The sequence below is a fragment of the Anser anser genome (genome assembly GCF_964211835.1).
Source record: "Anser anser genome assembly, chromosome: 1".
Lineage (NCBI taxonomy): Eukaryota > Metazoa > Chordata > Aves > Anseriformes > Anatidae > Anser > Anser anser.
The window spans coordinates 12,084,975-12,098,306 of record NC_139720.1 but is presented as its reverse complement, the minus strand read 5'-3'; the positions used below and the strand labels follow the sequence as shown (position 1 = coordinate 12,098,306).

At 36.2% G+C, this 13,332-nt stretch overlaps 1 long non-coding RNA gene across 2 annotated transcripts; it reads left to right on the top strand.

Annotated features, from left to right (window-relative positions):
* Positions 1-357: 357 nt before the first annotated feature.
* LOC310886514 lies at positions 358-10,334 on the top strand. 2 transcript variants are annotated; one of them, XR_014575345.1, is made up of 4 exons: positions 358-1,560; positions 2,449-2,503; positions 4,252-4,352; positions 6,310-10,334. It is a non-coding gene; the product is annotated as an uncharacterized lncRNA (long non-coding RNA). The 2 variants fall into 2 exon arrangements; XR_014575346.1 differs by having other exon boundaries at positions 2,449-4,352.
* Positions 10,335-13,332: the final 2,998 nt, after the last annotated feature.

Below are 13,332 nucleotides of genomic sequence, written 5' to 3'. Positions count from 1 at the left end.
CACAGCCGTTTACTTCCAAGATCTCGATGTTAGGAATGTACACAGAGCGCTCAGTGGTTTCCCGTTCTGAGGGCTCGCACTTCAGATTATTGAGTTGTATTGTACATGGGCATGTTTTTTAATGCAGGTTACTGTGGTCACAAGAGACGGGAGCTAGTATCACAGCTGAGGTGAGCAATGAATACTGAAGAGGATGTAATGAAGAGAGGGGTGGCGGTGGTGTGTTTTCTGTAAAATCTACTTATTGTCACCTGACAGATTCTGGTCACCTTCATTCGGGGTGCCATCTGCTTGGCCTTAAACCCTAAATAACCTGTGCTGCCAAAGTGATATTTCCAATCCCAAGTGCTTCGCTCTGCCTAAGCACTCAGAGGCAGGTGATACTGTAACCCGCTGCTCCTGTGCGCTCTCTGTTTAATTTGTTCTGTCATATGCCTAACACGTGTGTAAGCAGTGGAGTGTAGCAGTTGGCATGTATTACTGAGAAGTTTGCACTGCCGAAAAAAAATAATTTCCATCTGAAGGGAAGATTGACAAAATACAGGCTGAGCAACCTCCTGACTTTGAGAAGTGTAGTTTGTGCTTCTGCAGGATACAGGAGTGATGAACGTATGAAAGCAAGGGTCTGCAGACTGGGTACAGAATGGGGGAAGGTAGGAGAAATGTCATGTGTTGCAGCATGTGATTTAAAGCTGATCAGATATTTTTAAATTTTCAATTAAAGTGACTGCAATGAAATTTTTCACAAATTGTGTCTGTTTTCACTCTAGGTTCCTATGGAAACAGTCCTTTATGTGATCACGCTTGGCTGTGTCTCCTTTACTTCTCCAATAACTTTTGAAACTGTTGGGTAGTTTCCACCAAATCTATTTCGAATATAATTAAGTTATTTCATGAAAATAGTCAGCTGGGTAGAGCTGAGAGATCCTGTAAATGTCCCAAAGGCTGCAACACAAACTTACCTTTTATTAAACAGTGATTCACATGGATGAGAGACTGTATAAATGTCTCAGTAATGACAAAAGTTTCAATTACAGCTCATTATCGGTCTCAGTATAAGTCTGTGGGAAACCAGAATTCTTGGGTTCATGTTCTCCCAGAATTACTTGTTTAATGTCCTCCAGTCAGAGGAAGGTGCAAGTGGAAGGGGTACATGAAGAGGGAAAGAGATAAATGAGAAATTACAAACGTCTGTATCCTGCAAGTCATTTCATCTGCTTTGTTGTGTGGGCCTGGCCATAAAGCTCGGTATGACAGGGGCTTCACAAAACTGAGATTAAAGGGAAAAAAAGAAAAAAAAAAAGAAGTGGAGAACATACACATAGAAATTCAAGATCCATTAGGACAGACAACTGAAGATGAGAAGGAAACTGAAGGCACTTGGAATGGGAAGGTACTGAGAGGTTTTCACAGTGGGGCAGAGATTACGGCAATGGTATCCTCTTCTGAATTCTTCTTCTCTGAGGAGAGCCCTGCTGCTGCTAGGAGCAGGCTGTCTGGTTTTACAAAAGTCAAAAGAGATGGGACTGAGACTAAGGTACTTGGAAAGAAAGCAAGATAGTAAGTAGACTTGTTTCTCTCTGTAGGCCTACCTTTGCATTTTGTCTTGCTATTTAGTTCAAAAGTGGGGAAGAAAGCAAATGGATAAAAATAGGAATAACAACACATAACATCTTATCTTTCAGTTTCCTAAATGTTTCCCTAGTCTCTTCTTTGCCGAGTCCTCTGACCTAATAAAGCCTACTCTACTAAAGAGGTCACCAATTCACAACTTAGAGTTTCTAGCCATTATGTTAGCATAGTATTCCACTTGTCGGCTTCTGATCATTAAATTTCTAAGAAATTTCATGCTTATCACAATATATGTACAACACTAGGACATCTGCCAAAAATACAGCTTTTAAAAAATATGTCAGAAAGTGTGTCATTGATAGATGCAGTATTTCTGAGAGATGGGGGAAGGGGATCCTGTGGGGGGTTATTTTCTTATTTCTTAGGGGTCTCCAATAATTAATTGGTAAGAATTTTTTTAAGTGCTCATTACCAGTACAAGTCAGATGACATTAACAGTAGGTATTAGGTAGATGTCATGCTAAATAACTGGTTGGCACAAAATTCTGTTTTAAAGGACCTACAAGTCAGAGCATCTCCTTAAAATATGTTGTAGACAAATCAAGCTGCATGAACTATGTTTGGGACTACTAAGGTACTTGTAATAGCTGTATGCTTTTTTTTTTTTTTTTACTGGTAAAACCATATTATATATGGATAAAGTGTTGCCATCATATCTTCACTGGTTCATGTTCTCAGGGCTTAGGGTAGTAAAGACACTAATGGAAATGCATGGTTTGTTTTCATCTTGATTTTAAAATATATTGTGATGAAATTAAAACTCATATACGGTTATTTTGTAGCAGCTACACTCAATAACTTTGTTTTGTCTTACAGTGATAGACCAGTAGCTGCACTGTCAGAGCAAGTGTCCCAGCGAATGGCTGAGTGGGCAAGTTTTCAGATTTTCTTCTTGGCCCCTGAGGAGCCTGAAAATAGCTGTGTGATTCTCCAAGATCTTTTTGTTAGTCCTTTCCATTGGGTTTCAAACCAGAAGGGCATGAGCCAGTCCCAAGTGTGAATGTAATAGTGTCAAATACAAGGGATTTCCTATGGGTAATAGTGACAACGGCATATAATGAAACACATTCACCAAATACAACACAAATGCCTTTTATTATTCTTTTAAATCTGAGCCTGTAAACACAGTAGCCTGTAAGTCACTATACTTCTGAGAGTAAAGTTGAACCCATAAGTAAGCTGAGGTGTGAGACTTTGGTAAATACATGTATATCGTAGCTGGAAAGCAATCTTCCTTACAGTAACACTAGGGTGTCAGTAAAAAAAGTAACTGAATTCTACCTGGGTTTTCAGTACGCCCCGTTTTCAGATAAGTGAATTTCCTCAGGTGAAAAATGATTTATTACATGTGCCAAAGGGAAATATATATATATATATCCGTTACCTATGATTATTTATGCAGCAATGGAGTTCTCTTATCTTGTAATTGTGTGTATAGTGTTGGACTTGAACTCAGAATATATAAAATTTAATTCTTTGGCACATACTTCTTGTGTGACTGGATGCTAACTTTTCCATCTCTTATTTTTTCAATTTTAAAATAAGCATAATACCTCTTTCCTTTCACTGTTTTCTGTTTAGTATGTCAACTGCCCAACGGCCTTATTCTTACATGAGGCTTCTAGACACTAAAAATAAGCTTCACCACAGGACATATGTTAAGCTAGGTCCTGGGTAGAATTCAGAAATTTAAGACCAAATTCAAAGGAAAAAAAAAATGCCTATTCCCTTAGTTGCCTAAAAAAGTTGCAATAGCTAATGTTGCCATTGTTAGACCTCCAGAGTCTCTTAGCTGCTTTAACTACCTTTTTCTGGGAGTTTTAAATGTTCTTCTTAGGATCCCCAGTCCTTTCTTTCTTTGGATAAAAAAATGAAAATTCCTAACCTTTGTAGTTGCAAATTTCAACAAAAAGTCACAAAAAGTTTGTTCTGGTATTAACTACTGCCACTCAAGTCTTTTATGAGCCTGGTTTTGCAATAGTATCATTACTAATACAATTCTTTCCAAATTCTGGCTTCAGATTCTGAGAACATTTGTTTCAGAAAGGCTAAAACATCAGACTCAGTGTGAAACTTTTTTTTTTCCCAAGTCCTTGAAGTTCTGAGTGTTTTGATGAAAAACACACCTATTTTATTTTGCTACGAAACCAAAGAAGAATTAAAAACAAATCAGGCCAAAACCATCCATAGTTTTAGCCATTTGTGCTTCAAAATAGACTTTTGTTTAATTGTAGACTTCAAAATTTTGTAAAACACATAGCTGGTTAGAATAGAAAGTCATGGGAAATACTCAGTATTCTCAACCTAATAGAGGATTTCTGTTCTGGCAATAGCTCTTGCAGAGGTCAAATCTGATCAGTTTTGGATGTGAAGAAAATCATCTCCATGACTTTACTGAAAAATAGATGCAACCTTCAGAAGGGAAGGAGAGATGAAAGAGAGGGTTTCATCTGCATAGTATAGTTTACAATGAGTTTAAGAGATTGCAGGAGACATTTTGTTCTCTCCTGATCTTCTTTGCATTGGTATTTAAATATGATCTTTTTCTTTTTTTCTTTCTTTTTTTTTCTTTCCTTGAAAAACCTTGATACTATATACTTCCTGTGCGGGTCTTGCTAGATGCTCAAGAGTTGATTAAGATGAGACAAGGAAAACTTGTTGGAGGTCAAAAACTTCCCCAGGTACCAAGTTCTGGGAGAGGAGCTATCAAAATAAATTTGGTAAGATCCAGTAAAATAAGTAAACAATAGCCTCTTTCCACAAAAATACAAATGTAAATTGCATACCAGTAAACACCCACAAAAGGAGACAGAAGAAGACAGAAACAAAACTGCACAGAATGTCCTATCAGAAAATAATCCTTTAAGTTTGGCCTGGCACTAGGAAGATAGCAAAAGTACAAATATCTGTTACTGTGAATGTGAGAAATGCGCAGCTCACACTGTGAATTAGTGCTGCTGAAACCCTCGCAGCACACAGCGCCTGGGTGGCAGGGATTCTGAAGAATATCAAATTAAGTGGCCTGATAACTGCATGTGTTTGGAATGAGTACTTCTCCATCACTGTGGCATTAGTTTGTGTGCTCGGCTACCTTAAATTACCCCATACCGACTGGTAAGCCTCACTGGAAAGCACTAAGCATTACTGCATTGAATAATGTTGATTAGCCTGTATCTTGCACTGAATTTGAATTTCCACTATCTCCATTTTCCTTTATAATATTTAGTATTAAGTGATTTACCTTACAATTAAAATATCTGTAAAAATTTACTGGTCTGTCTGAGATGATATCTTAGATTAACAAACTACAAAAGACCTAATATATGAATTCTGTTTTTCCTTGTTATTTGCATTTTCATTTCCTTTGGATTAGACTGAAATGAGGCTTTCCTCTTTCATGTCTATAATCAGTTTCATTTTACATTTCATATGAACTAACAGTGCTGCTGAGATTGATCTCACAATGTAGCTGGGAAAGAAGATGAATATTGTATGAACTTATAAAAGATAAAATGAAAGCTTATTATTCTAGGAATGTTTTGTTCATGTTTCCCATAAAACTGTGACAGCATGTCCATTCAGAACCTTGTTTTCACATCTCTCTCATCTCTTACAGAAATCACCTTTCCATGTCAAAATTCATGTGCTTAATTTGATTGCAAAGACTTTTTGTCATGAAAGTTAATAAATACTTCTGAAGTTAGGAGTATCATATTTTCACACAGAGATCACTATGGAAATTTATAAAAGGTTACATGTTTTGTAGATATATTTTCATAAAATTAAAGCCTTTTAGAGAAAATAACTCTAACATAATACATGCATAATCTCACCCAGTGCTTGTCACTGCTTAGCAGATGAGTATAAACAAAACTTTGTAGAAAAGAAAAGATTTACACTTTGTTCAGTTTAGCAATGCAAGTAGTACCGAAGCACTGAACTGGCCAAATTCTCAACTTTTTTACCTTAGCAAGCCTAATGCTTTTTAGAACTTAGTTGGGTGAGGGTTATGTCTTATTTCCGTCATGCTACCAAGATTTTAAGTTCATTAGAGTTGCTGAATTTTGCTGCCCCATGCCAGCTGGAAGAACAGGGTGTCCCCTGCTCTAGAGGGTGCTGAGGATCAGGATCCCACTAGTCCATACCCCCTGCTTTGGATGCTTTTCACAGCTGCAAAAACCATTCAGATTGCTTCTAGAAGCTGGTTGTGTTGAAAGATTATCTAATCATGGATATATGTTGAGGTAGAAGTCTTGTCGCACTGAGGTGAGTGACAAATTCAGATGTTCATTCTGGAGTGCTATATAAATACCCCAAACATTGAATACCAGGGTTAATGTAGAGGCTGATAACCCTTCTGTCTGCCCTATACCCAGAGTGCTCTCTGGCTGATGTGGCAAAAAAGCATTCAAACCACCATACCTTTGCGAAACATCCTCATAAGGAACCATCACTGAGATTTTATTCAGTTTTGCCTACATTGTTTTAGAATTGGTGCATGTGTGATTAAAAGCACGTGATGGGCTCTGCTATGGAATTGGGATATGTTAAACAAAAGTGCATTCAAGGAGGCTGAATTATGTTATTGTGCAGTTTTGGCATTGTTCTCAGAATATGGCTTCATGCTCAGTCATGCTACTATTGTACATTTAACTCTATAAAAACATTTCTTCACAGGTATTTTCATCAATAATAACTCACAGAATGGGACTACATTATGTTGCCAGGTCACTGATGCTGAAGGTCCATTCTCAGATGACTTTTTAGGAAAAAAAAAAAAAAAAAGGAAAAAAGAGGGCTGTCTTCAGCTGATATAATGACCTAAATCTAATGTAATCTAATTCGAAGATAGAAAATTCAGTCGAGATTTTTGTCTTGTAAATTGTAAGTCAAGTCCACAGCATCGAAGAGTATTTGGGGCAAGACCACAGAACCTCGGTTTATCCTGGGGAAAACTCAGATGAGCAGTTGCACTCACTTTGAAGAAGTCTGCCTCACCCTCCAGAAACAAGACAGGCACCATTTAACTCCTACTGCTCAGCTGAGAGATCTGTGTTAACATATAGAGAATTAAAACAGACAAAAAAGTTTCAGAAGTCAAATGAGTCTGATGTTGTCTTTGGAAACGTATTTGCATGTGCTGGGAGGGAAAGATATTGTATTTTATCATTGCCTTGTTATGTGATAGTTGGAAATGAAAGAAATACTGTGTTCACTAGACTGGCAGAGGCGTTGAATTTTTTATCACTATTCAAAGGGAAAATGGTTCTTACTAACTGATTGTGTAGCTATAAACATACATAAAAAAGAAACAGATTGCATATACAATTAAATTATGCTGGAAATTTTCTGCAGATTATTTAATTAGTCTGAGATACTTCATTCGAGGACAGGCATTTTGGTTTTGTTCTACCTAAATGATTGAAATCTTATAACCTTCATGCCATGATCATATTTTGTTCTCATAAATATTCTTTATTTGCAAGTCTTCTTTCTTGTCATAGCCAGGGTCTCCGTTGCTGTCTCTGAAGACAGTAACACCTATTCTTTTGTCCTTATCAGCCAGTGTTTTATAAATCAGTGCCTCTGATTCACAGCTCTCCTGCTGAGACTTGATGTTGCTTACTCCATTGTTTTTCACCCCAAAGTTATTAAAGAGGTAATGAAATAAATATGAACATACCACCAGATAAATAAAGATGCTAAATAAAGACGTATTGAGATTTTGAAATGATTTTTTTTTTTTGATAGGGTGGAGAGGAAAAGGAAAAAAAAACTATTGTCATTAGAAAAAAAAAACTTTTGAAATAATCAAATGACTTTCTATAACACCATATTATGTATTGATTTGGGATGTGTCTTGTTTTCCCTTCAACCTTCAACTTCAATGATCTTCTAGGCAGATAGTTGCTTGCATTTCTCATAGGACTTCTTTGTTCCCATGACCCTTGCTGTGCATGCAAGTTCATGGTTCATGCTCTGAGCACTTTATAGTCCAAACAGATATCAGGTAGTATGGGTAAAAGCTGACAAGATCACATCGCTCCAAGATCACTTTCTGAGCACATGTAAGAATTTGAGGGTGATTGAACACTGGAAGAGGTTGTTTATGGAAGTTTCAGAGTTTTCATCATTGAAGATGCTCAAAACCTAGCTAGTTTTTACAAAATCAGTCCTGAGCATCCTGATTTGAGCAGGGTTGGTTGGACTAGGGAATCTCCAGAGGTCTTGTCCAGCCTCACCAGCTCAGTGATCCTTTGTGAGCAGAGGCAGCAGGACATAAGTCTCTGTGCTCCTACAGCCTAACTCTGCTCATTGAATCACATCATTTTTGCCATAAAGTTGTACAAAGCCAATATTATTATGGATGGAGATCAGTTCTGCAGTCATTAGATTGAGTAGCACTTCTTCGTGCCAATTGTCCCATTGACTTCCATGTTAAATTGACTTGTGAGCACCTCTTGACCTGAAGGTCAGGCTGTTAATATACAATTCAATTTAAAAATTAATCGCCACTATTAAGACACTTCTTTCAAACTTAGATTAATATTCCTCATAATTTCCAGACATAGAAGCCTTGAATGAATTAATAATTTATTAACTGGTTTAATATATTGGCAGTCCTAGGGTAGTAAATGGGTGCAACTGGTATTAGTTCAGCTTGTCTCAGATTGGAACTGATCTCTCCCAGCGATGAGAGAAAATTGCAAATTATTCATCTGACGGGATTTTTTTCTCTTTTGGGATACACTTCAGAAAGGAGTGAAGGAAATAGGCTAAATTGTTTCATCATCCTACACAGATAAACTAATAATGAATTATTTTTAAACTTCTTTGCAGGAGGTAGGTCTCAGATAAAACCAAATTTTCAGTGGGCCCCACATTTCATGTCTGACTTAAATGTATGCATTTTTACATGTCAATGAAAAAATCTGCCCTCTCATCTTGCTCTCAAAAAATGCACTGGCAGCTGTTTCCCTGCGCTACTGGTATGAGAAAAAGTTTGACATACTCATTTAGCGATATTGTTTTCTCAAGTACTTCAGTGTTTTCCTGATATTACTCCTTCAGTTTTGATATTCAGTAACCCCTCGGTGCTCTTCATATGCAGGTTTCCACCTACACATTTTTTGTATTCATTGATTTTTCTAAAGCAGGTCTGAACACTGTTGTAGCTTGGCTCCTACTTAAGCTTATCCGTCTCAGTATTGGCATTGTCTTCAAAAGAAAAGTAGTCTTTTTTTTTTTAATCCTTCTTGTGTATGAAAAAATACTGAAAGACATTGCTTTTAGATTGTCCTGTGGCAAATTCTCATTCATTTTAAAACTAGTATCTTCTGAAATTATCCGCTTTATTAACAAAAAAATAAAATACAGCAAACAAAGAATCGGAATAGATTTTTCATGATGTTTTTATTACAGAAAGATTTTCTGAAGAACACATTTTCAGTCACTGCAAAAGAATAAGAAGTCACCTTGTCTCTTTGACAACAGTAACCAAGCAGATAAGAAATGGGTCAAAATTGCACCTTTTCAAGGTTAGTTTGGTTTTTATACATTTCAGGAGAATGAATTCAGTAAGTGTTGTTACTTGAAACAGCAAGTCTATTCTGCCCCTAAAGAGTTACTGAAGTCATTTCCATTGCCTCTTCCTTGTGCAAATGTGATAGTATTTAACTCTGTTGAACTGATTTGTATAGCTTGCCTGTTAAAATTAATTATCAAAACAAATTCAATGTTTATAATGAAGGACTTATAGTAATACAGGGAGGAAAAACAGTTAAAAATTAAGTTTGAATTTCTATTCTTAATGGATTATTTTGAACTTCATTTTTTAGTTGTTGTTTTATGAGTAGATGTACACCCCTCAGTTTACCTTTACTTTGACATTTATGTCTTATCCTTGAGTAGTTACAAGACTAGTTTGATAAGTGGGTGATTTTCTAGGATAATTGCTGAAGTTCTAGAAGACAATTTTCAAATTTTTGACTTTCATCTGACAAAGAATATATTTTATTATTATTATGAATCAGGGACTTAAAAAAATAATCTAGAAATTGTGATACAAGCAGTGCTTAGTTTCTATAAGATTACTCCTTTTTGCAAAACCATGATGCTTGACAGGGTTTGTTACTACTAACACTTAGTTTTTTGCTGTGATCAGAGGACACTAGTAGGCAGGTGTTACACTGTGACTACTACTTACCAGGAAAAAACTTGCTCCTTATCCTAGCCCTGATTCTTCCATCTGCTTACTTCACTCACTGTTACGTCTGGCTATGATCCAGATTTGAAACCTCTTTGGAGGACTTGGATTTTTTTTATATATTCCATGCTTCTAGACATCACAACACAGGCAGCACAACAATTATCTGTGCTTGTAAGACTGAAGGGCAAATATTGCACTCTGCAGTCTTGTCTTGACCATTAAAACTTAGGGAACTATAGGAAAACATTGCAGCTCCATCCCTGAGTGAGCAGCTCAGTTTTCTTGTAATAGGAATACACCTCCTTAAGTGTTCTTATTTGGATCAACAAATAAAAAGTCTGGGATTAGTTTATCTAATACACCAGACTAAATTGATAAAGGAATGTAGACGGTTATCATCACAGCTTTGTTGCATTGGTAGATTACTCTGATCAACTCATTTTAGTTAAAATATGAGCTATGAACTTGTAACTTAAATTTCTTTTCTAATTTAATCAATAAGGTAATCTTCAGTTAAAATCAAAATATAGTTAATATTAAGAAAATAATAGCCTGCATTCTTTCAAGTCTGTTTCCTTGTTGAACATTTGTTTTGGGGATTTTATTTTTTTTTTTCCCAGAAGTATTAGTAATTGTTGTAGCCTATTGTAAAACTGTATTTTGGGGCAATTTAAAAACAATACAAATAGATTTAGATCCTGAATGCACACATATTTTAATAGGCATTGAAGCTTCAACAAATAAGTAGTTTCTATCTTTTAGAAGGATAACTCATGAAATGAGTTCCTACAGGTGTTTCTAAGATCAGTGCCCTAAATACTTACTTTGACATAGAAGATGGAATTGTTATGGCCTTTAAGTAGCAAGATCAGAGAGAATTTGAGATCTTATTTGAGGTGTGCAAAATGAATTAAAAGATGCTTTATCTACAGAGTCCACAAACACTTCTCAGGTTCTCTCTCATTTTCTTCAGATAGACTCTAAAATAATTCTGTATTTACATTCTCTAGTGTTATTGTTATGTTCACCTAACCTCCCAATTTTTACAAATATGAATGAAGTTTCAACTGCTTCAATGACTTGTAAGTCTATTATTCCATTTTATTAGAATGGCAATTCAAGTGTGATGTTCAAATGCTTAAACTTAAACATTTCTGAATCTGTGAGCAATGCTCTTGGGAAGGAATTAATTAGACAGAATGCTGTCCTCATGTACTGCTCTTTGCAGAATACCATTCACTATTATGTTGTTTATTTATTGTCTTTAAAATCCAATATTTTATTCTTGTTTGAATGTTTGATGTAATTTTATAAAAGGATAAAAGGACAGAAAAAAGTAATTTGTGGAATAGTTGATAGAAGTTAAAACACACTGCTCTCTACAGTATGCAGCATTTAGTTAGAAACCTGAGAGAAATGTTACACAAAAGATAATTTTCCCTATTTTTTTCCATTCGCTATTTTCTCTCTCTCTCTCGTTTTTTTTTTTTCCTCTCTCCCTATAAATCGTGTATTTTATCAGATACATCAGCCATAGGATTCCTGCCACTTTACAATCCCCTCTTGGAAGAAATGAATGTAAATCTACCCAGGCCCTGATCTGGGCAGAGAATTATTTTTAAAATGTCTTTGAATGACAGCCTTGTTTGACTTTTTTCCAAGTTAGGAATATTAATATACCTGTCATACTAAAAAGCTTCTGATAGTGAATTAGAAATTATTCTGTTTCTTAAGGGGGGCAATTCAAATACCTACATACACAAAAGTGAGAAAACAGCAATGTAGTTATTATTTTAAAATAGTGATTAATTTTTTGTCTAAATACAAGTTAGTATAATACCTAATGATTCCTAGATCTGTTAAGAAATGCATACGTACAAACATGATCAAATATATACTGTGACATACGGTGCAAAGATTTTAATGGAACACAGAGAGATGCAGATTTATACTTGAGAATACCATTAGAAAATGGATCTGCTTTTCTTTCTATGTGTCTCCTGTTTTCTCCAAAGTGTTGGATCGTAGAAGATTCAGGGGCATTTCTATAAGGGTCTGAGCACTTATTCTTCCTGCTCAAATGGATAGGTGTTACATTTCATTTTGGTGTCTTAAGCTTTCTTGGTTACCCAACTAAAACAAATGTGTCCCCTCAGCAAAGTCAAACCTATTCAGACTCCTCTCAAGCAATTTGGCAAGGCTCTGTTATTTCTGATAACAGAGCTGGCAACAAACAAGAGGTTTTCGAGTTAACCTGACTGCGGGGTTTTAAGTCCTTTCTCAAGATGTGGTGTTAGGACAGAGTGGCGAGATGTTCCTCTGCTCAGAAGATTTCATCAGGAGGGTCCCACCAGCAGCCTCAATCATGTGGCTTAGCCAAAGCTGTCTCAGGAGCATCAGCAGAGAGGCAGAAACCCTCTGGTTTCCAGGAGGTTTCCCACCTGCAGTAGGAAAAGGTGTCTGCCTGGGGAACAACCGCAGCACTGTGAGCTATCCTAGGAGCCATACAGAAGTAGTGATGGTGAGGCAGGGCTCAATCAGGGAGTCTCCAGAAGACTCATGGGTGTATTATGTCTACGGAACCTTTCTTGATACTCACAGACTTATAAAAAATAATTTGGTTATTGCAGGGCAAGTATTTCCTTTCACCTCTGTTTTTTTCAAATACTTGCCTCTTACCCTCCAGGATACTTACAACCACAGGGAACATCAGTTTAGGATCAGGCCTGCTGTAATGAAATGCAGCAGGTATTTCATGTTCTTTGATCTTAAACACTGGCACCTTTGAGATGATGTCTGTGTTGTTTTGCTCAAAAGCCTAGGAGGCTATTTTTTGTTGTATGTACTATGTTTTAGTACATATTATGTTGTATTTACTATTTTTCAAATAAGCAGGCCACAAAAGTATAATAAATATGAAAATATTCATTTTGGGTACCTTGAATTTTTTATTTTTTTTTAATGTTTGTGTATGAGTGACATTGTTTTAGGTTAGAAGCTGCATTAAGGTAGGAATGACAATTTAGTGCTAGGTCTGGCTACTCAGCATGACATAGCATCCCAGGCTTCCTGGGTCCCTGTATCCACCTGGAGGAAACTGGTGGGAAAATGGAGCTCCAAAATCATATGCTGTATCTATTTTGCAAATGCAGGACTGGCAAGCTACCTACCAGTAGCAGCAGTCTGGATAGGTTTAAGAGTTGTTAATGCTTTGAAAATTACACTTGCTAGATGCTATTCCTTTCTTATTGTGCTATATCCCTGCATATTTATATATATGTGGTTGAAGTAGGGATATGTATGTCTCCTTGTTTGTGTGCGAACTCTGAATCTTAAAATTAATGGTATGTTTAACAGGGTATGTTCAGAGAAATTGACATTAGTCAATTAGTTAGACTAAGAGAAATTGACATTAGTCAAGACAAATACGTACTTCTTTACAAATGTAAATTCTGCTTTTTTTAATACCTATAACACTCTGCTGTACTCTG